General features: G+C 38.4%; 1 long non-coding RNA gene across 3 annotated transcripts in view; it reads left to right on the top strand.

Moving 5' to 3' along the window:
• Positions 1 to 756: 756 nt before the first annotated feature.
• Positions 757 to 24,085, top strand: part of LOC110597814 (uncharacterized) — a 537,518-nt gene continuing 514,189 nt past the window's right edge. The window contains exon 1 of one of the 3 annotated variants that reach the window (XR_013428975.1): positions 757 to 1,121. This is a non-coding gene — a long non-coding RNA (uncharacterized LOC110597814). The remainder of the gene's footprint in view (positions 1,122 to 24,085) is intronic. The other 2 variants (XR_013428974.1, XR_013428973.1) reach the window with 2 other exon arrangements.

Here is a 24,085-nt window from a genome sequence, read left to right as displayed (position 1 = left end):
CTTATGAATTAAAACATTGAATCATTTTTGGTGTCATCAACATGCTAGTTATAAATAGAAGAAGAGAGACTGGGGCAATAGTCTTTTGAATAAATGAGGCCATAACCCTAGCCTTTTCTGCCACGGTTTAACCTGAATCTCATCATAAATTAGCTTCAGACTAAATAAGGCTCGTATTAACCATAGTCAAAAATGGTATGAATGACATTTCTACCCACAGAAATGCGTAGAAAGGGAGGCTGAGCCTTTCAACCAGGACTTACAATAGTTTTTAGCTTAGTCTCTCCCTCTCCCAAAACTTGTGCAACAATTTTATTAAGGACCAATCATTTTTGCAAATGTGAGGCTGAGCCTTCCAGTCTTGAGTGAACTTTCCACTGTGTCAGTGCTAGTGTCTGTGTCCCAGAGTTTCCTTTAAGCGGCCAGGGCCAGAAGGGCCACCACCAGATCATCCTCTCCTGAGGAGCCAGTGATGCTAAGATCCTTCTCTCCTTAGGGGGCTGTTCTACACGCCCTTCCACAGTCGGTGGGACCCCAATTACATCTGAGGTTTTCAAAGTAATGCAAAGAAACCTAGGGTTTTTGCGGAGTCCCAACCTGCCAGCGAACTTGGGTACTATTTTGGCAAGAAGGAAAGGGATCTAAAAGGTGGCCCGCATTTTTTCTTTTTTTCCTGGCACTTTCCACAGGGGATACTCTTTAATAAGTGGCGGGGAAGAAATGAGGGAGGGAGAAGAGTGAAATTCCCTCCTCCTCAGGCAGAAACCGCACCTCAGCCTGCGGTTTGGGATATTATTTTACCTGTATTTCTAAAAACCACCACCGCACTCCTTGCACCAACCCCCCAACTGCCTCGACTTCCATTAAAAGCAGCTACTAAGACTAAAGAAAGATTGAAGTTGGGGAGGGGGGACAAATAAATAAATAAAAGCAGGAGCGAGGGGGAAGGGGAGAGAAGGGAGAGCGGGAGCGCCGGGACTCGAGACGGCGGCAGGTTCAATTAGCTAAACAAAGAAATCATGGCGGATTGTTTACATTTGGCAGCGCCCGGGCTGCGCGGACGCCGGCCCCGAGCCGCCGCGGCCCCGAGGACTCGGCGAGCTGTCCCCGCGCCCTGGCCGGTAAGTGACGCGGCCGCGGGCCCGGGCGCCGCCCCCGCCGCCCCGCCCGCCGCCGCCGCGCCCCGGGCCCCCAGCGCAGCTGGGCTCCGCTCGGGTCTCCCGCGCCTTGGCCGCCGCCGCCGCCGCCGCGGGAGGGTGGGCGCGCAGCACTGCCCTCCGCCCGTGCGGCGCCTCGGGGTCGGGCCCGCGCTCGCCCCGCGCCGCCGCAGCCCGGGAGGTGGGGCCGGGCACTGACCCCGGGGACGTGCCAGCGAGAGCGAGCGCGGCGGCGGCGCGGCGCGGCGCAGCCCCCGGGAGGGCCACCTCCTCGCGTGCCCCGGGTTGGCGGCCTACGTCGCTGACCTCTGCTTCTTGGTCCTGATCTGCGTAGCCACGACCCCATCTCAGCCCCTCTTCCTCCCTTTTCCTCTGCCTAATTCGTTGCTTCTCTCAGACGGGCCTTAAGGTTGAGAACTTGTAGAAGTCACCTCTCTGAAGCTGACCTTGACAGAGCCACCTTCTCTGACTGTCTCCTCATCTTTGTGGCCCCAGGGTTTACTTTTTTCCCCCCCTAGGGTGAAACTCCAGCTTCTACACAGGCTTTTAGACAAGTGTCTTTGTGCTAAGGCTGGCACAGCAGTACTAGGAGGTTGGCTAATGACAAGGGAGGAAAACAAAGGCAACAAATAGGGGGGAATAGAGGGCAATGTCACCAACAACAGAGGGGGCTCTCTGTGTTCCCAGAAAACATGGTTGGTTTCCTTTTGCAGGATCCTTCAAGCATCATCGGCATGCAACTGACATATTTCCTTTGTAAAGAGAAAAAACAATCCTTAGGTCCGTCAAATAAACCTCAGTTTTTCTTCCAATAAAACTTTATTTATTTATTTATTTATTTATTTATTTATTAATATTTAATGCTTCAGTAATTTGCCCTTTTTCTTGCTTCCCCTTTACAGAACCTTAGTTTATATCTTATCTGTGTCCTAGTTGGGGGAAAACCACAGCCAAAGACTGACTATTGGAAAGAGCAGGGCCAAAGTGCTGGATGTTTTAGCAGCCTTGACTGGGGACCAGGACACCAGAACCAGACCTAGTTGTATCTCTTGCATCTCTATCCTTTTGAGTCTCTGACATCACACTCCTGACAGATTGCTAATGGACACTGAAAATCAGAGTACAGTTATTGCTTTTTTATCTGAGAAGGAAAATGTTGATATTAAAAACAGTTCTGATCACAGAAGTTGGATCTTTATTATATAAATACGATTCAATAGAATGAATTCTTTATTCATGATTTTTATCATACCTCTGGAAGGCCTATGTGGAATAAGGTATATTCCTACTTTTTCTCTTCTTCCTCTTGAAACATGAACACTGACTGGGTAATTGATGGTCATTTGTTAGCTTAGCAAGCAAAAATGAGATATACTTTGAGCTAATCACCAAAGCAACTTTCTATCCAATGCATTACATCTTTAATAAAGCCACACATTTCACAATTACTAATTGGCAGGTATAGCCCTTCACCTTGCTACTTAGTTCTTTTGGATCCATTGATGTTTCCCAGCTATGATTTATCTTCACAGAACAGGATGGGGGATGGGAGATGGGGTGATAGCCTTAGCTAACTGGAGAACTCTGGACTTGTTGGAGACAAGCCCACTGAAGATTATAACAGTTCTATGGACATAAGAAAAATAAAGCTGATGCTTCCATAAAGGCTTCTACCCAGACACTTAACTCACCGGTTAGCATGAGATTCCATTACTCAGTAACCCCGAGCACATTCTCATAAATGGATTTTATGTTGACATCCTGCCCATACCAGGTCAGAGTTCACAATCATGGGAGGAAGTGAATTTGGCTTTCAAAGTGACTTTAAGAGAAGCAGAAAGATCAGCCATTGGGTTATAGATCTTGCTGACCCATTAAGGGTCAGTAAATTAGTAGACTTCACTTGATTTGACACTTCTGATCCCAACTTAATGGGTTGATTAACTTAGGGCTGCTATCTTCATTATGGGCTATTAGCACATTGTTAAACCTGATCTTGGAGTAAGAAATTGTTTTTATGTTTACTTTTTGGTTCCCAAGGTTAATCAATATTCATCATGGCCTTAATTTTTTTTAACTGAAAGGTTAGTTAAACCTATCTATAGAGAAAAAGGAAATTCGATGTTATAACTATATGAATTTTTGATACAAAAATATCTGCTTGAAGAGTTCCTCAATGTACACAAAAATATCCAATTTAAAAGACCATGTCAAAAATGGGAAAATGCATACATACTTATTAAGGATTTAAAAATCAACATCCTTCTCATTGATAACTATTATTGTGACTCCCTTACTCTTCTTTGTGCATTTGACTAATAATCTAATGTATGATATTTAGACCTCAATCGATGGCTTGTGTGACTGGCCAGCTGGGAATAGTCAAGGTCTAGACTTTGTCTACCAGGAAATGTGAATCTCAGGCCCCAGGGAAGCACACATTTGTGATCAACATATGTTAGAAAATAATCTCTAGACTGCATTATTAAATCCAAGAAGTTTTTCACCTTTCTTGGTTTTCCTGAAGTTTGTAGTCCATTCCAAGGTATTTGTAATCCTGGTGGTTTGGGAATCATTAGTAATTACTCTTTAATCTCACCATTTGGTAATCAATATGTCAATAAACTTGGGGAAATTGCTAAAGAAGCTTACAAAATTTGTACAGCCAATCTTGTGATAGATTGTGTTGTATACATTGCTTCAGATGGAACTTCATTCCAAACTCAGTGCATTCTTCTGTTAGGTAGGCCCTGGAAGGAGCAGCAGTAATTTCTGGAAGAGGTATTTGAATTGATTAATTGGTAAACATTTACTAAAACAAAAACATAATTAAACCCCAAATTCTACAGAAAAATTTAAGGAAATTGAGGACATTTTTATAGCTCTAGAACCAAAACTAAGAAGGAATTAAGAAGCCTGATGATCCAAACACAAATCAGTGGATGATCCATCCAAATCAGAGACGATTGATGACCTTTGGGTGGGTAGCACTGACTCAGGAGATAGGGTGACGGGCACAGAGGAAGAAGAAGATGAGAATACTATAAGAAGTCAGTTTAAATAAGAATGGCTCAGGATGAGGTACTATAGTTGACTAATCCTCGGGTCACAAGACCAAGTCCTAGAGAAAATAGGGTCTTAGAAGAAATGGAATTAAAACAGCATTAAGTACCTGAAAACTCCCTGGCAAATAAAATCTGTGGAAGGCACCTGCCTTCGAAAGTGGTTAGATTTGTCAGCATTAAAAGCCTGTGCCAACAGGTAATCCTTTTAAATCATCTTCTTTAGTCATTCAGGGACATGTGGCTACAGAATTGTGATCTGCCAAGGCAGATGTCTCCAAGCTCAAGGGTACACAGATTATTTTTGGTTATAAAGTGTTTTAGCCCATCCTCACTTGAAAGTCAATGTTCTTTACACTTGCTTTCCTCCTTATTTCATTTTCTTAAGCCTGTCCAAATGCTTTTGTAACCATCTAACCCTTCTACAAATTATCTTGGTATTTGGGGATGTGTTTTCTTTCTAGGGGTGGGGGTGCTTCTGGTGTCATCTCTGAGAAGATAGGGGATGTGCTGTAACACCTGACTCCAGCCCACCAGAGAGCAGCAATGTTTATTGTTCTGTTCTCCACTCCCAGGATTGAACTGAATCTGGAATACATAAAAAAAAGATCATAGGTTTTAAACTTTTGATACATAAATATAAAGTGAGTTATTTAAACTTTGTCTGGCAAGAGCTCATTTTATTAAATATATGTATACTTTGAAAGTAAAAGCAAAACATTTGGCCTTAGTAGATGTCAGTTTGTAGATAGTTTGTTTTTCTTTTTAAAAAAAAAATATAAGAATTTGTTTTCATTGAAAGTAAGAATTTTGGTTAATTGGGGCTTTTGTGGTAAGTTACGTGCTTAGAGACCACCAACAAGGGCTGTGAACGGCAAAATTTGGCATCAAGAACAACTCCCTCTCTCTACTTCTGCCCACCTCAGGAGAAGCAGCAATAGGAATAACCAGGGCTATAGAGCTAGGCTAACCCAAATTGGTAGAATCTGCATCACGGGAAGACAGGGCTCAAAAAAGTACCTGCTCTCATCATGTCTGGGTTTCCAGAGGCAACATTAGCAAGCTCTGTACAAGTTAGTAGAACAGCTGGTGGAAGCCGACTCTTGTTCCTCCCAGAGGCTAGCAGAACTTTGCACTTGAGCTCTGTTACTACTAAGATACAAGTCAGGAACTAGGCAGCAGATGAATCAGAAATGTATGTGGAATTCATGAGAAGGAAGTCAGGTGGAGGTGTGGGTGCAAGGGTTTTGTTCTTACTCCAGAACCCTTTGTATAGAGGCAGCAAACCCAATCCTCTTGCCAAATTCAGCTTCATCAGTGGGGTAGAGTTTTTAATATTCCTTTATGCACTGGTTGTGTGTGTCAGTAAGACAGCTGAAGATTGAATGTGGCTACAAAGATTGGATGTATAGGGCAGGAAAAAGCAGGGATTGATAATAATGGAATAACCCAATGAGACTGCAGAATTAGAAAACATTCAGAATATAATATTGCAAAAGTATAGAATTTGAAAGCAAAAACCATGTGCTCAAATGTGTCCAGGATTATATATTTCCAACAATGCATTGAAAGTTACTTAGACTTGCTCTGAATTAACATGTCAAAGTTCCTATATCAATCCCTTGTGTGTGTTGTCACAATTCAATGAAGTTTTAAAATTCAGGAATATACTCAGACAATACTTTTGTCACAGAGCCATCCTTTCCACATGAAAGCTTCCAAATATAGCCCAGGTGAAGCTGAGCACTGGAAAGAGAGTTTGACATCGGCATTATATTATCAATTGCCATAGTCTCCTTCACACCGACACATTTCTTTATTTCTTCTTGAGGGCATCAAGTAAGATCTACCAGAATGGATTAAATTATAGTCACTTCTGGCTAAAACAAAACAAAAAAAACTGTAAGTATTAAACTTCTTTGCCATCTTGTATTTGGTTGAGGAATATAACATAACAGAGACTCTCTGTAAGAATATCACATAATCGAGAACAAATCAATGTACTGAATATTCAAACCAACATATGAAAAATCTAATCTTTCTTCTCATTTATTTCACTTTTTTATGATTACCTCAAATTTTTACTAGTTTACAATTTTAAGGATCATATGTGAGTTTTCTACTGCCATTATAAAAATGTTATTGCAAATTTCATGGCTTAAGACAACACAAATATAATATCAGAAAGGTCGGAATCTCTGATACCTGTCTCACTTTGATTGCAATCCTTTCTGGGGCTCTAGGGAAGAGGTCATTTTTTTTCAGCTTCTAGAGACCACCCACATTCCTTGGCTCATGGCCCCTCTCCTCTATCTTCAGAGCCATCAGTCTGACTTTTCTTCCATAGCCACAGCTCCTTCTGACTGTAGTTGGGAAAGGTTCTGTGCCATTAAGGAGTCATTTGATTTGATTGCACCTACTTGGCCCAGAAGACTCTCCCAGTCATCTCATAGTCTTTAACCTAATCACATTTGCAAAGTCCCTTTTGTGCCTAAAGTATGTAAGGTATCACATTCACAGGTTCTGAGGGGTAGAATGTGGACACTTTGGAAGAGGTCATTAATCTGCCTAATCTATCATTCTGTTCTCTTGGTCACTATGCCAGTTTAGATATCTCCAGAAGCAGAGGCCAATCCTAGAATCTAGAATCCCAAGGCCACAAGTTTCTTTGGGGGTGACACCAAAAATACTGATAAGGAAGTAAGGAAAATAAGATAGGGAGTAAAGACAAGAAAAGATGTACTAGCAAGCAGGTTGCACTGAGAAACTGATCTTGATCCCACTGGGAGGCGGGGGTGTGTTCTGAGGGACAGTGTTAGGACTAGGAGTATATTCTAATGAAGGGTGAGGAGTCTGTGGCACCCAGCTTCCAAATCCTTGTCCTTTTAGATTCAGGCAGCTTCTAAGGGTGTCCCTCTGACAATTCTTGTCCTATACATGGGCCAAGGACCAAGGACTTCAAGCAAAGAATGTAGATATATATTAACAGCAAGCAGCCTCCATGTGAAGAGAGGAATGCCAGTTTTTCTGTGGGGTCCCAGTGGATCTGCTAGCCCAACATCAAGGTTTAATTCTCCACCAAGTCGCACGTTTTCTTGATCCTCCATAATTTCTCTGACATTTTTCTCTTTCTAGTACTGCAATTCATATCTGCCTTTCTGTTCTAGTCTACTAATCCGTTCTGTTCCACATTTTTTTTTCTGTGTTGAATCTGAATTTATTCTCCATTATCAAGTATTGTTCATAACTCTTAATTTATACTATATCTAACCTCAAATTTGTCTTCCTAAACAACATGGATTTTTAGTGTCACTTAAAACAGACAAACAAGCAAACAAAAGTCTTAATTGATTTCCCATTAGCTGTATGAAAACTTAAAAATGAAAAGTCCTCAGTCTATCACTTGGGTACTCCAACCTGGTTCTATAACACCTGAACTTGGCCAACTCTTAAGCTCAAGCTTTCCCAGGTGTGTCAACTCTACCTTGTCCCTGCAAAGCAGGAGCACTAACCCAGTTTGCCTAACTCTGCTTTGCTCATAGTCCTTAACCCTTTGGATCTGAAGCTGGATGATGTGGAACTTTTCACCATGCCCAGGTCAAGCGGTCTTTTCTCACTACTCATTACTTGTCTTGTAACTATTTTTGAGCCCATCTCATGCTTTCCTCTCTCTTCGAGCTCTTGATCATAGAGTTTCTTTTTCTGGGCTAATGATCTAATCCCTGCCATCCTTGAAGGTGCAGGTGAAACCTCTCCTGTCTTTATTTAGCCTTCCATTAGCCCATCCCAGCTGGAAGTGAGGCATCACTCTTCTCTGAACTCTTTACAACTACTATTTTAGCTTGTATTATTTTTTGTTCATAATTTTAGCTGTCTTTTCAAAGAATGTAAGTTTAATCTTCTCAGACAGGTTCTAATGTCTTTGAAGATAACAGAACCTTGTCTTTTTGCTGCACTGTTTCTCCAATGTTTTCCTTATGGTAGGTGCTCTGTAGTTATTTGTTGATATATTTGTAAAACATAGATAATCTGTCTTGGAAAAGAATGTACAGTACCTTTTTGACCAAAGTGAAAACTAAAAAAAGGGGGTGGGGGGGATCAGCACGTGCTACTGCTGTGGTACACAGCAATTCATTACTTGAGTTGAATGTTAAAAGAGTCTAATTCTCTGTTTCTTATTTCAAAAAGCAAATCTCTCTCTCTCTCTCTTTCTCTCTCTCTCTCTCTCTCTCTCTCTCTCTCTCACACACACACACACACACACACACACACACACACGTTAAAAGAAACCAACTTGTTAAAACTAAACTATCTAAAAAGTATAGACTAGAAGTTTGGATGTTTCCCTCTATTCTTATCCTAATTCAAAGAGATGTAGTAAGAATTAGAACTTTTTGCCTTTGTGAAAATTTATATTTGGGCTTTTTCATTTAAAATTTTCAAATTCTCAAAACTAGTTTTAAAAGAACCTAGGATATAATGTCCCTTGAGAGGCAAAAATATCCTGTGCCTTCTTGGATTCTCTTATGGTTTGGATGTGAGTTGTCCCTCCAAAGCTCACATATGAGACAATGCAAAAAGGTTTGGAGGAGAAACAATTGGATTACAGTTTAACCCAATCAGAGAATTAATCCATGATGGGATTAACTGAGTGGTGGTTGAAGGCAGGTAGGGTGTGGCTTGAGGAAGTGGTTCATTGGGGGCGTGCCTGTAGGGTATATATATTTGTATCTGGCAATGGGAGACCTCATTCTCTGCTTGCTGATCATCATGTGAGCTGCTTCCCTCTGCCACACTCTTCAGCCATGATGTTCTGCCTCACCTCAAGCCCTGAGGAATGGAGCTAGCCTTCTTTGGACTAAGACCTCTGAAACCATGAGCCTCCAAATAAGCTTTCCCTTCTTTATAATTGTTCTGGTGGGTCTTTTAGTCACATCAATGAAAAAGCTGAGTAAAACAGCTTTTTTTTTTCTATTCTCCATTGGAGTGTGGGTGGGTGGGGAATCCCTGTTTTCATTTTGAACTCAAAAGTCAGGTGAGTGGTCTGCAAAACTTTGGGAAGCTTGGTTGATGAGCTGTTATGGTATCAGCTAACTTTTCTTTGCATAATAACATACACCAGGGCCAGGGCTTTACATGTTTTTGTTTTGTTTTGTTTTGTAAGTGTTGGAAATAATACTTCACAATGGCTTTAGTTTGGCTCCTTGGACCAACAACATATCAATACTGACAACAGGATAGAACAGAATAAAGCTACCTGGATGGGGTAGCATCTCTAGTTTATCTCTGACCTCATTAACACAATCAGTTGAGTTTTAATCAACACATGCTGCTAGGATGGTGCTGTCTGGTAGTTCTCAGCCCTGAGAGTTGATATTAACGCCTGGCTCCCACCTGCATAAATTCCAAGGTAATAGGTCTGGGCTATGTTCTGAGCATCAGGATTTTGAAATTAGTACCAGATGAATCTAAGGAGCGGCCAAATGAAAAACCACTGTTCTGGTCCCTGTTGTCCCTGGCAGGCTGGCAGAATATGGATATTGTGGATTGTAGAGCTTATGGATATTATAGAAATAATTTACTCTCCTCTCCCAGGCAATTTTAGAGCTGAACAAGCAGATCTGGCAGTATTAAGAGAAATGACTCATATCCATACAATAGGAGTTACAGCTAAATTTCAGGTCTCCTGACTGTTAGGCTGTAGTCCTTTCCTAGTTCAAGTGTGGTTTTTGGACTAGCAACATGGCTTGGGAGCTTATTAAAAATGCAGACTCTCAGGATGTACCCCAACCTCCTGAATCAGAATCTGTTTTTAACAACTTCCCCAGTTGACTTTATTCACTTTGTTTTTAAAAGTGCTTGTCATTACCAGTCCTTGCCTGCTGTCTCTGAACGTATGTGTCTTCTCTGTAACCTCAACATCTAGCACAATTGACTGGGCTGTGTTGGGTAACTATTTGTGGTATTTAAAATACATTTTTGCTCTAAAATTTTAGATATATACTTAAAAATATTCCTTAACTTCATGAACTTGATTATACTTTCTATGTACTGTTCAACATTTGATTTTTATGAGCCTTTATTGAGTATTATTTTGTAGGAGGCACTCTAAGGCATATGAGATACTTTCTAGCAGCTCAACATCTAGTTTGGGAAAAGAGGGACAATCGTCAGATGTGGCGATACTGTGGGGTAAGAATCACAATGGGAACATGTGGCATAAAAGCCCACAGTATTTGCTATGGGGACATGGAGAAAGAAACACTGGGCCTGGGTTTTGTGGTGGTCTTGGTATTTTTGGAGCCAGTGAAAGCAAACTTGCTTCCAGATAGTAATCAAAAGTCAGCCAAGTGGTGGAGATGGTGAGTTTCAGGCAGAAAGGTTCAGAAGGCACTAAAAGGAAGACAGCCTAGGCAAAGGCCCAGAGTACGGAATCCTGGATTATGTGTCAAAACAGAGGAAGTAGCCATTCTTGATAATCCAGTGGAAGTATGACTAGAGGTGGGATACTGGGAAGAAGAGGGGGGTTGAATTTCTTACCTGTCTGGCGTTAGATGTAAAGAAAAATACTCCTAAAATCAGGGAAAGCCCAACTTGGAAACCTTAACTGCATGTAAAACACAGTATGCTTAGTACCCAGAATTAGGAGATCTTATAATTGTGCTGTTCTGGTCTGTATCTTTTCAGTAGCCTAATATTCAGAATCAACAATAAACAAGACCCAATTCCAATCCAGATAGAATCTACCCAATTTCATCACATTCAAAATATTGTTTTTTCTTTTCCCCAAATGATACTATGGGTCTAGAGTTGTACTGTCCTTTGGTAACGACTAGCCACATATGGCTGTTAAGCTCTTGAAATATGGTTTGTCCAAACTGAGTTGTACATGTACTCTAGATTTTAAAGACATATATCGTACGTACTTATTAATTTATTGCAATACAGAGGATCAAAACCTCAATTTTCAGATTGATTACTTACCAAAAGAATTCTTTAGATACTTTGTAGGGTTAAATAAAATATGTGTTAGTTTAAAATGTTTACTTTTTCAGTGTATCTAGTAGAAAATTTAAAATTATATTTTTTGGCTCACATTGTATTTTTGTGGGCAGAACTGAACTAGGCCATTTAAACCTGAAAATGTGACCAAAACATTGCCTTTCCTTTCCACCCTGGAAATTCAAAGTTCCCAGTAGTTTTAGCTTTTCAATGATTGTGTCAAATTGGGGTAAAGTTAAATGAATAACAGGTAAAATTTTGCCTTTATAAAGTATTTAATTTTTTTTTAAATAGTATGCCTCTTATACATCTCTGCAGATATTTTTATTTCATGGTCATATAGGTTTATGACTTGTCCAACTCTTTCCCTCTAAAGCCTGAATAAAATGCTATTGTCAAATACACCCTCTCTAATCTGTGTTATTTGACATACACTAGGTAGGACAGAGATTTAGGTTCTATTTTCACTTCAGTGCAGATGTGAAAGTTCCAGTTAATGAGAGCATTGTGTAAGTGTTTGTGTTTCAGGAAGAAAAGGCTCCCTGAATCTGCCTTAAAGCTTTAGATATTCTGTACAGGGAATAAAGTGACATGCTCAAATTAACTGTGGCCAGACAGATCCACATGATATGAATATAAATGTTTGAGTCTTGCTCAAATTAAAGTTCTTGGTATCAGGAGAAGTGCTTTCTGACTAGGCAAGTCAAAACTGCTATACCTCACTCTCCTACTGGGAAAGACAGTACAGGATTTGCATTGAACTCAACTATGAGATTTTACTCAATATACTTATTTTGATACATATTAAGAGAACTTCTCCAGTGACCTAAAAATTTCAGTTCGTGTGTTTGGGGGTGACTTCAAAAGTCTTTACAAAAGTCTTTTTTTTTTTTTTAAAAACAGCCATTGGTGATGTGGTTAATTGGAATGACTATCAAGGGTAGAAATTATCACTTCCCTTGGAGTGATAATTTAGTTAAATTAGTGAGTTTTGGAATCAGCAGACAGATTCCCATGCTTCAACTATTGGTCAGAAACAAATCAGTTCATGCAAAAAAAACAAAAGTCTGATTTCTTGAGTGGCTGTCCCTTCCAAAATTACCTCAAAGTCAGTTTCACAAAATTTAATCCCCCTATTTGTTGCCAATGAGCCGAAGGTTCTTTTGCTCAATTCAAATAGAAATCATGGAACAGCAAAGTGCAGTTCTTTTGGGGTTGCCAGCTCTGAGCTTTTGGTGTCATAGCTCTCAGTGCCACCAGCTCAGCCTTGGGATCCTTTGCTCACTTTGAGATAGAGGGGGATAAAACAAAAAAACAACCCCCAAAGCCCAACACTCTTTGAGAAGGGTCAGGTCCCTCCTTTCTTATATTCATGGAATGACCAATTTACCAAATCATTGATTTATCAGAGCTTCCTTTCTATTAGGTTTCCTAAAGTTTTTAGCAAATCCTATTGTAGAAGATGACTGTGACAGTAGCAACTTTAGGGCTATTTCAAAATTGTAGTTTTGTTTGGTTTTAGCTCTTCTTAGTTTTTAGTTTTTCTTATAGCCGTTTTACATTAGCAATAGACTCTCAAGTTGATAGACTCTAAAGTTCACTGTGCTCCAGAATTTCAGTCCCTCCCTCAGAAATTTTTGGTCTCCTCAGAATTTTGTTCTCTGGCTTTCAGAAAGTATAAGTTATATATTTCAGTTTGCAGTATGTGCTTGTCTTAAAATCAAGGACTTATTAAATTATAAGGATAAGGAGAGTTTCTGTCATGCAACTCATTTTTAACCTGGCTACTTTTGTGCATTTTTGATTCATAGATTTGCTAACTGGATGAATCAAATGGATTTCTTACAATATATTGTAAACATTTTAGGAAGGTCTGAAATACAAAACATATGAATTGACATTTAGCCAATTTGAACTGTAGAATTGCTAGGCTAAAGTGGCTCTAGCAAAATAAAATAAAACTAGGACAAAGTTAAACTAAATATTCAATGTTGCTAAGGGGTGTTGAACCATCCATTGCAACTCAATTTGCTAGAATTTTTATAAAATGTAGGAAGTTTGTGGCTTCTCTGTCTTTGGTTATGTTGACTTGTTACTAGTTTGTAGGAAGATTTCAGATGAAAGCCAATACCAATGTAAGTGGTAGAAGAGAAGTTGGATTGTGAGAAAGGATTTTTTAAGAAGCCATATAATGAGGACCTCAAACTTGATTTCTATTATTTATCAATACAAAGTGAATTTAAATTCCTCAAAGTTGTTGCCATGAAGACAAAATGAAAATCGATTAAGGAAAACTAAAAATAATATTAACAATCTTTAATCACTTGGGGATAATATTGCTATGAAAGTTATAGATAGTGTGAAGAAATAAATACTTGGTAAATTTAGCAAACTGGCCATTCTTCAAATTTTTCATTTGGTAAATTGACCATTTGAATGGAGTTTTCAGCAAGCTGACTTAAAAGTATATGATTTGTAGTAAGTTAACTGGTCTAAACCTCATTTGCCTTATTCTGTGAATGAAGATGCAAAAAAATAACTACATTTTGGGGAGTCTGTGAAGATTAAATGTGGTAACCTATGCATAGCACCTTACACATAGCTTCATAAATGTTATTTCCTTTCCCTTGGAGTGAGAGCTCATTTATGATGACCTCTGACCAGCTCATGTCAACTTTCTGGTTCTTAAATTTTTCAACTTTCCCTTGCCCCCAGCCCCGACTCCCCAGTGTTGGGATTGAACCCAGGCTCTCACCCATGCTAGGTAGTGCTGTACCACTGAACTATACCCTTGGCCCCAGCTTTCTTAACTTTAAAGTGAAAGGCTTTAACTAAATTATCTCTATTATCTCCTTCTACCCAAAGAATTCTATGGTGCTAAAAATAAACTAACTCTTGCCCATGGAATCGAGTTCTGCTTAAAGATCTGCTTAGATCTTATAATTTCTGAGGCCCAGATTCCACATAAGAACAGACTTCAGAGATTAAGGTAACTGGGTCTTGGTGCTAATTAGGAAGAATCTCTCTGGGTTTTTTGCTTGGACCCTGAGTATTCTATAGTCTGAGGAATCCCAAGATGATGTGCTCTTGTATAATTTTGAAGAAATAACTAGTTTGTTTCTGTCTAAGCCATGGACGAGAAGAGAAGAGGGAAGAATCTGACTTCAGAGGTATCTGGATATCTCTGGGCTTCAGGCAGATGTCAAGTATCAGCTGCTGGAATGGGTCTTAAGTGTGCCTGACTTGTTGGTTTCTGCCTTTCTCCACCCTGGGCTCTGTGTGTGTGTGTGTGTGTGTGTGTGTGTGTGTGTGTGTGTGTGTGTGTGTGTTGCTTATCTATATTGCATGTTTAATTGCTATCCTCAAACAATCTTTTATCTAAAGGATAGATAAGCATACACTTAACTGTATTACAGCCCCTGAGCATTTCTGTGTAAAAGCAAGTCTTTATTCTGGCTAAAGCACACTTTACTTGTGAATTCAAATTAGAATAATAAATAAACTTTTAAAAGAGCAGACAAATAAGCTTCTGTTGAAAATAGCCACTGCCTAATTTAAAATGCTGCAGAAACAAAACAAAAACTCCAGTCTTTTCTTCTTGGTATTTTATAGTGCTAGAGGTTTTCCCCAAACACAGAAAGTTTTACAAATACACTGATTGTGCTTCTAGCCAGTACTACAGCCTTAAACTCACTGCATTTCCCTACATAATTTTAAGTCTCTCTATCTTCAGGACTTCTAAACAAAGTAAAAAGCTCACTCTTTCTTTACATTTCCATCCATAAAATACAGCACAAATCTCACTACGTGTACTCAGGGGAAAAAGAAAGACATCTCCATGCTCTAGGAACCATTGACAGAACATATTGCAATCTTTTCATTAAGTTCACACGAAATGAGGATTTAACGCATGGGCAAAACATTCCATCCCTAGAGGTTCCAGTGCCCATAATCCCACCTTGAAAATAGCTCCATATTAATTGTTGCAGCCAAGTGGACACGGAGTTTTACTGCTTGGCACTTCTACTTCACAGATAACTAACTGCAATCATGGAAACCTTTGTTTTTCATTTTCTAACACATCCATATTCAAGCAAATGTTTCATATGTTCCTAAAAACCCAGAAAATCCATGGGGATCAAGCTCAACATTAATTCCTTTACTGTATTTTGGTCTTAATTGTATGACTATTAGAATATTTAGAAGTACATATACTTGCAAGAATATACACTCCTATAAATATATATACATATACTCTGCATTAAAATTTGTCAAAAAATCCATATTTCATAAAATTAAATTGCAAATGGTCATCCACATTACCAAAACACCAGCTTCCTTTTAGTCACCGTATCCATAGTTAATTTAAAATATGATTCAATTTATAAGTATTTTATTTTCACTTCACTCCTGGGATGCATTTTTGTTTAAAGTGAGGTGCACCTGGATGAAATGAATGTTTATAAGTTCTGGCTTACCTTTCTCATTTTCTGTGCCTCAGGTTGTTAACTGTTCATGTCTTACTTTATCTAAAATCATGTACTTAAGCCATTTAATAAACTCAGAATAAGCAAGTTCCCAAAATAACTGTTGGGGCATGTATTACACTTATTTACTTAAAACAAAGAAAACAGAATATCCTGTATAGTAAATCCTTCACTACCCACAATTCCACCTTGCAAACAAGAAGAGCTCAGTTGTTTCAGGGGACTGTACACAGTTTGCAATTTTGGCATGTTTTAAAAAAAAAAATCCTGGCACATAAACAGCCAGTGGTAGTAATGTGCCAATTTTGAATTGTTCACTGTTTTTATTATAGGTTCTAGGTTTCAGATGAACAGGAGCCTCCTATTGCTTTTATAGCAGGATATTAAATCGCAGCCTCTGGCAGGCGGCACCTGCCCTCTTCCTGGCATCGTCTAGTCAGTTGTTGGCCATGTGATACCCTAATGTAATGTATATTTTGTGTTTTGCTCTGTGTGGGGATTTAAACATTGGGGAACATAATCTCTCCCTGAAGGTATGCAACCCATGGTGTCAGCTTTTGATAAAGGCTTCATATAACTAAAATTCAATGTATATTGAAGGTCCTTGCTTCCAGAGAGTACATTCAGTGGTAGAATGAAACGAAACCTTAGGAGCATCTTAGACAAATGTATATGATATCTCCTTGCCTTGGGGTAGAAATTACCTGAGAGCTGTTTTTCCTGCTGTTTTTCCATTGTATTGACCACACGGTCTGATGTGTCGCATACCTAGTATATAAAGAATTAATCATATATATGCACTGATCCCTTGTCTGTGTTCCATATGTGGATTAGTACAGCCTCCCTCAGATTTGAGATTAGGAGTATTTGAAGTATTTAATTGCCACTGGAAATACTGTCTGTTATCTTTATGATTCATCTATGAATACTTAATCAGATTTCAGAAAGATAGAGTGAACAAGGCAAATGTTTAAAAGAAAATCAGTTCAGAACAACGCTTATGTTTGTTAAAAAACAAAACTTTAATACTCTTAGTTTCAATAGTGTTATCTGAAGTTCATTTTTAAGGCATTTACCATAAAGGTCTGTCTTCTCGAATTGCTGAGTTTATAACTCATTATTAAACATGAAACATTCAGAATAAAATTTATTTTTGAAAATGGTAATTAAATCTCTTTACATACCACTGTGGGAATAAGGATGGGTTCTTGAGATGTGGTATATTTAACCTCTCGTTTATGAAGTCACAAAACTATTGCATCATAGAATTAGAGTAGATCTTAAAGCTCTCTTTCCAACCACCTATCTAAACATCTCTCTAAACATCCTCACCAAACCATCAATCATAGGTGTACTTCAACTGTAGGAAGTCCCCCCAAAACTGGTCTCCTCTCCAATGTGGCAGACAGTGCTTCCCCAGTGTGCTGCTCAAACACTCCATCAAGATCAAAAGGAAGCTGTGGCATCTTCTGAACCAGAGAGGAGGTTACTTGCGTCTCTTAGACAGTGGTCCCCAAAATAGAAAGGCTGAAAGCATTTTCTTATAAGAGGATGCTGATCCATAATGTGGGGCACATGGGAAAAAAGGAGGAGCTTTTATGGGCAAAGGGGAGGAGGAGTGGGGAGGGGGCATGGGAGCAGGGAAAGATAGGGTAACAACATCCATCTCATTCCACTAGGTACAGGTATGATTACACATATGGTGTGATGCTACATGGTGTACAACCAGAGAAATGAAAAGTTGTGCTGCAATTTTGTACAATGAACCAAAATGCATTCTGCTGTCATGTATATTTAATTAAAATAAATTGATTAAAAAAAAAATGAAGAGGCAGTGGTGTGCTGAAATGGACTCCTGTCTCCTTTTACAGTTCACCAGTTAAGTGGGATTCTTAATTAAGTGACATCTTGGTGACTGCTGTAAATCATCCATGGTGGGAGCATTTACACCACAGAAATTGGCAAGTGATTTTAATCCTGTCCTTCTCTCCAGACAACCCTTAAACATTTACCAGCATACTACTGTATAGGGAAGTGTTCATAATCAAATACTAAAGGCAACAACTGCTAAAATGCATTCTAGATACTCTGCTTTAAAGAAATCAAATATATCAAGAGGTTCTGGCTTTTAAAAATAATATGGTAATATAGAAAACTTTGAAAAAATGAAATATAGAATCTTAAGCTGGAGATCTTTTTGAAAAACATTCTTTCTCTCAAAATGGCTTCTTGTTTGGGGGGTCAGTTCTTCAACTTTTGGAGGAAACTTGAAAATGTGCTCAGGGAACTTGCAGAAAACCACCATTCTTTGCAAATATTCTGTATAGTGGAATTACTGTATAGTTTTGGATAACTGATTCCTGAACTGAAAGTCTCCGAGTTGACTTGCAGAAGCATTATACGAAGTAATGATACCCATTTTTAAAAAATCTGTGATTACATATGGATGTGATAATCTGTAGCAGCACTATCAGATAAATAATACATATTTAAAAAATTTCTGTAATTACATGTTTACCCGATAGGCCAGAACGACTCTGTCCCAAGGAGCTGTTACAGACTGAGTAAATAATACATGTTTTAAAGTCCATAATTACATATGTAAACGATAGACTATCGAGTAAATAATGCACATTTTAAAAAGTCCATAATTACATATTTACATGATAGTCTGTAAATTCTGTAATTACTTATTTACACAATAGACCATAACAGCTGTTACAGTCTATTATGTTAACTCTCATAGAATTATATTATGGATTTTTAAAAACATCATAAAGAACCTAAGGAACGTAGTGATAGAAACGAAATGAAATATGAACTTCACACTTACTATAGCTCTCTCAAAAGAAGAGAATTTTGAGTTCAGGTAAACTCATGGCTGATACTTGATACTTGCTAATTGCTGACTTAAAATGTGCTTGTAAAAATATGAGTTACGGAATCACGGAGCAAGTTTTCCATCATTCCTATAAGATTAGACTTATTCTTGGTGGTTACAAAAAGGATTTTATGTAACTTTTAAGGTTTTAGGCTTCTGATAAAATTAGTGATGCACAAGATTTAAAATTATGTTTTTAATTTATTCGTTAAGTACAGTAGGATATAGTTTGTACATATTGGTAAGATGTTGGGACATACATGCAGAAGTTATTTGTGATGATAATGTGTGTCTGTGTGTTTCTAGAGGGTTATCGTTGCTTTCTTGATCTTTTAAGGGTCCTCATGGATTAAGTAGTCATAAGGTAAGTTTTATGTCTCAGCTTCTGAGTTTATTCTAAAGTTTAATACAGGATTAATACAATCAAGTGAGGTTTTTGTCCATAATTACTACTAAATAGCTAGACTAAATCAACTCAGGAGAATCTGTCATTTAGTGTTGTTGGACCATATAGTTTTAGTACCAAAACACAGTATGAAAGAAACTTTTGATCTTTTTGGGGTAGGTATTATTTTGTAAGATATTTCACAAGTAAAAATAAGTGAGTGCTTGATTTTGAGAAAGCTTTTGTACAAAATCTTATGTTCACATTTCATAAAATTTGTTTTCACTTTAAATTTGAGCTGCTAACTGCTGACATTTTTCAACAATATCCTCGGATTAGGTCATTTAAAACAATGGCTTTCAAATATCTTTGAATGCAACACTTGTTAAGAAATATTTTATATCAGGGCTCAGTATTTACATATATACAAAAATTTCACAACACTATATGTGCCCTTATAAAATGTAATGTACTCTGATGTCCATTTCATTGTATTTCATAAAAATGCTAGTTGTAACTCATAAAGTTGATTTCATGAGTCGTAATTGGGTCACAACCTACTATTTGAAAACTGCTGATTTAGAGAATGATTTTTACTGCTGGCATACAGAGAATTTTTACTTTATAGGAAGTACATAGAATTTGGCTAGATTTGGAATGGAAGTCTTCTATTTGTGGATTGTATTTCTGTTGATTCATTATTTATGGGTCCAGAAATATACACTAGATATATACTTTTCTCGTCCATGTCTCTAGTATTGAAGATCTCAAAAGAGAGCATCCAAGTGTGTATGATTCCAGAGGTGTGATTTTCATTCAAACTCTAGAAAGTGCCTTGTGGAAGCTTTGCAGAGTGATACATTCAGTACTCAGAATATCTGTCCTATTTGAGAAGTGATTCATTTCACCAGCACTGCGGATGTTCCTAGTGCCAATTTGGAAGCAGGAAAAACAAAACAAACAAAAAAAACCCCAAAAGCCCAGGAAATACTAATCCCAAAGTGATAGCTGATCAGAAAGAGTGTTTCATCCTCTTTTAATGGTGTTTTTGAATAAAGAAAGCTCACAGGGTATTGAAATTAGTGTCTAAGTTTTAATGATTGAATTAATTTGATATTAGGTTACCAAATGAATAAGTCACTACTATAATTTGTTAAAGTCAAATATTTAGAAAATTGTTTATCTCCCTTTCTGTTATATACGCTAATGTTCACTGAAACACAACATGTTAAGATTTTTTAATGAGATAAAATTTTTTAAAAAAATGTTCAAGAAGAAGCCATAATTTTGATTATATGGTGGAAGGTCTAAAGTTGGTGAATACTCACTAGATAACAGATATCTAAAATCTATCCTGGCTGCTTATCTTCACCTTGTTAATACTTTTCATTCAGTGACCAGAGAAAATAAAGTGAATCTGCGTAAGTATTCCCTAAGGATCTCTGTAACATTTATGACTTTAGATAAGCTCAGTGGTTATAATACCTTCAGATCATAGTCAGTCCATATTTGTCAATAAAGTCATAATCTCAAAAACGTTTCATGCCAGGCCTTTTATTTCAATTTTTAGGATAACCCCTCTGCATTTGTTTTATTCACTCTGTGTGTGTCCCTTCCCTTAAAGTACAGCTCTCTATCCACCTAGCCATAAAGGCCCTTAAGTCCCTTTCTTCCCCGGACCAGTCAGGACCCTAACTTTCATGGTCTCTTTCCTAAGTACATTTTGAACTCTCTTGCTGCTGCTTGCCTTCCCCATGACCATGTTCTGCACTCAGACTCTCAAGATCCTGTGAGTTCCTCCAGGCCTCTGGGCGACCCTCCTACCTTTATTCTATCTCTGTCACTGCTAGAGGGAGTCCTTCTGAACATCAAATCATGATCACGTCTGCTTTCTGCTGAGGGCTTCCTTTCTCTTTGCTTTCTCTGACCAGCTTTGCTCACCCTTCAAGATGTGGTCGAAGCAGCACCTCCTCCAGCAGAGCTTACCTGGCTCCCTGGGACCCCATCGGCCACTGATTGGCATAGCACCTTGGGCAGAGCCCTATCAAAGCACTGTCAGACTGTTTTACTACATATTTGTCTCTCTTCCTCATAAAATTTTACTTCTCAACAGTAGTGACAGTATCTTTTGGCAGGAAATATTAAGTGCTCAATAAATGTTTGTGGAATGATTAGATGGGAGAACCGCCGTCTCAGAACATTAATTTCAAATCTAGGCTGATATTTTTCAATTAGATTTGTCATAAATTGAACTTCATCCTTTCAGTGGTTGCTTTTTTTTAAAAAAAGTGAAAATGGGGAATATGGAAATAGGAGATACATCTTAGAGAGAGATGAAATCTTTCCTCCAAATTACAGACTCAATCAGGAACTGTGTGGGTCTAGAATCCAGACTCTGAATCTGCCACTTCCATCACAAAAACTCATTGCTATTGGAATAATTTCTTCAAAGACATTATATTTTAAAGAGGGAGATTGGAATCTGCCCCTTTCATGACTTTTCCCTATGTATACATAAATTATCTCCACATTGCTGATAGTAGCTTTTTCTCAAACTGTGTACCTAAATGGGATGTTGGCCGTTTTAAAACCTAGACCACTAATTCAAAAAAGAAAATGTCTTTAGCTACAGCTTGTATCTATGAATGGACATTAGTGTAGGTGCTTTTTCCAGAAGGAATTTCCCTTTTGCTATATTGAAGTTTTGGAAGTTTGTGATTTCATAGCAAATGATTGCATCGCTTGCCCATTGTAATGCCGAGCGTGTATGTGTCAGAAGTTACTTATTTTATGTGCATTTGTTGTTTCCTTTTTTATTATTATAATGGAATTTGAAGACAGAGATAGATTTCTTCCCTACAGTGTTAACTATAGTAAGGGTTAGCATTATGGAATGTCATTCGACTGGCTCTTAAGATGATAAATATTTTCATGACAAACCTACTGTGAACCTGTCTGTATGCTCTAGAAATTTCTCTCTCCCCGGGCTACTATTTTACCTCAAGGAGAAAGCAGAGGAAATGCAGATTACTTGTTTAAAAAAAAAAAAAAGAGAACTGCAGAATTAAATAAAACTCACGGATATGAAGGACATCTTTCTTTTTATATTATTCTACATATGCATTATATGTAGCTGTTACTCCTGTTTGTTTTTTTTTTTTTTTTGCCCCTATTATTCAAAGTTGATACTCTGGGTGGTGCTATTGTCCATTTATAAATATGCCTTGAAATGCAGGGTGTGTGCCAGAGATTCTGATAAGCCAGATTCTTTGTCTAGTGACCACTTATTCACTTATTAATTAAAAAAATATTATTGAATACCCCTCATTGGCCATGTGAAAATGAGCACACATTCTGGCCTCAAGGAAGGTAGAATCTAGGTGTGGTGATAGGATGTGTATCTAATATGACAAGAGTGGAAACATTTTATGTTGGAAGACTCACCACTTCTGACCAGTTCCACCGCTACCTCTAAGTCTTGAGTCACATTCATCTCTTGCTTTACAGAACCACCAGGACCTGCTGCTTGGTCTCCCTGCTCTTATTTTTCACCCCCATTCCCTAACCCCCAACTATTGTCAAAAGCAGCCAGAGTTTTCTTTTGAACTGAAAATCAGATCTTGTCAGTCCTCAGCTCGAAACTCTATGATGACCACATTTCACTGCCAGGCTGCCCCCTCATGCCTTCACACCAACAACCTCTGACCTGGGTTCCTTCCACCTGTCCTTTGCCCCATTCCCTCAAAAGACTGTGATTTCTCTTTACTGTTTCTTAAAAATACAAGGCTCTTCCTGCTTCTTGGAATGCTTTTCCCAGCAGATCCACACCATCAGCTCCTTCACCGCCTTCAAATCTGCTCAAATGTCACCTTGGTACACCCTGTCTTAACCACTGTACTTACCAACTGAACTACTTGTATGTACCCTTTTCCTTTGCTCTGCATTTCATGTTCCATTTCAGTAAAACTGTTTTGCTCATTATTTTAGAATGTTTTTTCCTTCAGAATTGTCTTGTAATTCTTACTCATAATGCTCTTGTTAAAAGTCAATAATAGGCACATTGAAAGAAGTAATAAGTGCATAAAGATAGAGGTAAGAGAGCATACTTTTCACCTAAGTGTATTGAATGGTTCATTTTGTTTTACACTGTTTTCTCCAGATCAAAAGGAAAAAAGAAAATGTGATTGCTGCAATGATTTTTCTTTTAAGTCAGTCACCATCCCTTACCATTTGAGAATGGTCTCAGAGATCCCAATGTCCTGAATACTTACTTCTATTTAACTAAACACTTATGTAATCCAATATCTGCTTTTAAACATCCTGTCATTTGGATAATTTGTGGCTCTTTAACTTCTCTCTGACATTCAGAGGAAAAAGTCCAACTATGTATGAACAGATAATACTTATCAGCTAATTAATATATGATAATATAATACTAACAGCAATGTGGTTTAGTTTATCAAAGGATCCAAAGTCGAAGTGCTTGACCGCTTTCTGTCTTTTATTTCTTACTTAAACTGCTCCACGTGAAGCTTTACTGCAACACCAAACACCGAACTCAGAAGCTCAATTCTAAAATGACTGGAGGCCATGCTGAAAATTAAGCAGCAAAGAGCTAAGGAACAACATGAAATACAATTCTAAGCGATGCTTTGCTAATTTGGCAAGAGGCTGTTGCTAAGGTGCTGTTTTTCTCTGCTTGCTTGCCTCTTATTCCTTCTTGACCACGCTCCAGTCAGGCTTTCAGACTTGTCATTCTGCTAAATCTCCTGCACTCATCTTTGACTTCTCAACAGCTTTTGATGCACTTAAAACACTTTCTTGGCTATTATTCCTGGACACACCATACCTGTGGAAACCTTCCTACCTCACTATTTTCTCCTGAATTTTCTTTGCTGCATCCTTCTTCCCACCTTTGCTGCTTCAGCATGTTGGTGTGTTCAGAGCCTGATTTTTCTTGTCTGGTTCTGGGGATCTGCAGTCAGTCTCGAGACAGTGGCACTTGTTCTCTGGCTTGGATACCATTTGTGTGCTGATGACCTAAAGTGTCTATCTGTAGTGCCTGCCTGATTTCTCCGCACCAACTGCTTTTCATTATTTAACAGGCATCT

The sequence above is a fragment of the Ictidomys tridecemlineatus genome, chromosome 12, assembly GCF_052094955.1.
Source record: "Ictidomys tridecemlineatus isolate mIctTri1 chromosome 12, mIctTri1.hap1, whole genome shotgun sequence".
Taxonomy (NCBI): Eukaryota; Metazoa; Chordata; class Mammalia; order Rodentia; family Sciuridae; genus Ictidomys; species Ictidomys tridecemlineatus.
This window is presented reverse-complemented; position numbering and strand designations above follow the sequence as displayed.